Raw genomic sequence first — 2,725 nt, forward strand, 5'->3', positions numbered from 1 at the left:
CCCCCTCTTCTACTCAAGAGGTTGCTGAAATTCCTATGGGAATTACACCTAAAGCAAGGAAGATTGAGAATGGCCTCCAAGTGAAGAATGTCGAGTGTGGGTGGCAATCCCACAAATTGGGATGAAGCCTCGGGCGAGGGCACCACTACCAACCCAACCGCGGTTTCGGTCGTAAGTAATATATTTCCAAATTAATGGATGCTTGCTCGATTATCGCATGAGACACATTAGGGCCGTATTATGTCACTCAAGAATAGGACATTGAAGGATGCTTGTGCTTTTATGCCCACCAAAAATGTATGAGCCATATATCCTTCTCCTTTTTGGCATGGGTCCATCCCCCCTATACTCTCTCCATCCCCTCATCCCCTCCCTCCCCCTTGGGTCTCACACCCACCCCCTGTAAATTTGGTGACTAATACCTTTCACCTAAGTTTAGGTATCATTATTCTTGGAGATAATTTTTCTGTTTTAGCCTTATAATTTCACCCAATTTTGAATTTTGGAAGTCATATTTTTGCCTAAGTATGAAAATTTACCTTAAGATTTTTCACTGCTCATGTGAAGCTTAGTCAGGCCGATTGTTTACAGTTTGATGGAGCAGAAGGCTGAGATGGCCAAGATCCCTTATGCATTTGTAGTGGGCAGTTTGATACATGCCATGATAGCCACTCATCCTAACATATCATTTGCAGTGGGAGTTGTGGCACGCTATATGGTAGAATTGGTAGATGGCATTGGGATGCCATGAAGGGTATCATGAGGTACTTGAAAGGCACAATAGATATGTGCATATGCTATGATTGCTAGGATACATGAGTTATGGGGTACATGGACTTTGATTATGCAGGACATGCAAACAATATGAAGTCCACCTCTGCCTATGTCTTTATCTTTGATGTGCTGGAGATGTTGTTTCTTGGATGTCCATTGTGCAAAAATGCACGGCCCTCTCCATTACAAAAGTAGAGTATGTTGTAGCCAACGAGGCTTGTAAAGAGGCTCTTTGCATGGGTTTTCTAATGGCAGACCTTGGTATTATTGATGTGGTCTCTACAATGCACTTAGATTCTATGAGCGCTATTCAATTGGCCAAGAATCATATCTTCCATATGAAGACAAAGCACATTGAGGTGTGTTATCGCTTTATTCGAGAGCTCATTGTTGAGGACAAGTCCATTGAGCTTGTCAAGATCTCAATTGATCAAAATCTTGTAGATTTGCTGACCAAAAGTCTCTCAGGCAGAGCGTTTTGCCTTCCTTAGGAAATTGATGGGCATTGGATGAGATGACGTCTTTCCTCATCCTGTTGTACTTTATGTACATTTGTACTTTCTCACTTTTTCCTTGTTCTCTCCTCACTAGGGGCACATTTTCCTTTAAGTGGAAGGTTTGTTGGGGTAAAGTTGCATGTACCTAGCCACCCATATATTAGTTACGCTAACAATACCTGCATACTTGTACATTGTAGGTAGCGGATGCCCATCATTGTCACTTCATTCTTTATTTTTTCAGTTACATTAAAATAAGAGAAGGCTGGTCACACATTGAGACTATTGGAGTTCCCACATCTTGTGTCTCTTGCCCCTTCAATCATAGCTCTTGCTTTTGCTCACGAGCTTCCACTCAAGGCTTACTTCCTTTAGTTGAAAAGATGAAGATAAGCATGGTGGAGATGGTGATAGTGATAGACATGCCACATGCGGCTCTAAATAATAGGGATAGCGGTGTCGTGCCACTATGCACACACCGTGTAAAAAAAATCTAGAGTGTGGCTTCCTTTTAGATTTAGAGAGCCAATGCCACTTTAGGCATTAGTGTTAGTGTCTATGGTTCAAAATATTAGATTTTTTTGGATAAGTTTTTAGCCAATTTTTTATATTCTAGATATTATCTCTTGTAAAAATCCATAAAACTATAGATAACTTCTAGATTAGGATGACATACAAAAGAAAGCATGTAGCTTTCAGCCAATTTGAGAGGATTTTATTAAAAAGAGAGATTGACAAAATCGCGTGACACGCGATCACTGTTTTCAAGCAGCAGTGAACAACACTCCGAAGGGGGAGATGAAGAAGGAGCGATTTGGCAAAATTCTGGCCATGTGTGATAGTATTTTACCCTCCTTTTAGAGCTAATGGAAGCATCGGATTGGCAATTTGAGCAGCATATAGGAAGGTATTATTTTATATACGTTTTTGTCTATTAGGGTTATATATTCTCATAATGGTGAAAGAAACTGACATGCTTCATCTCTGTAAGTATTCTTCTACATTTTCTAATTCTTTTTTTGAGTATTCTTCTATGTCTTCAATTTCTTCGAACCCCTTCTCTTCCGTGTACTCCTCTCCCTAAATATACCTTCACCTTAATGTCTCTTATCTTCAAGAACTTGGCTTGAAACCTTCAATCCTTCTCTTATCTCTACCATCTCCAGAGTCTAAGCTCTTGAATCCCCATACATTCTTCTCTTGTCAAACCCTTGTGGTGACCTTCAACCCTATGCGCTGCAACATCGGTGAACTCGACGTGAAGGTCGGTGTAAGAGAACTCCAAGATGGGGGATTCTTTGGGAGATACACTACAACAATTGGTGCACATATGCAACAGACTCAGCAACAACAAATCCAAATGTTACAACAACAACAACAAAGGCAAGATGAAGAGAAGATTGATTCCACAACTATCAAGGCCCTAGAGGAAGTTGGGCAGGAATTAAAACAAT

This window comes from Lygodium microphyllum, chromosome 4, assembly GCF_053477565.2.
Source record: "Lygodium microphyllum isolate KBCC chromosome 4, Lygodium_microphyllum_v1.1.10, whole genome shotgun sequence".
Classification (NCBI taxonomy): Eukaryota; Viridiplantae; Streptophyta; class Polypodiopsida; order Schizaeales; family Lygodiaceae; genus Lygodium; species Lygodium microphyllum.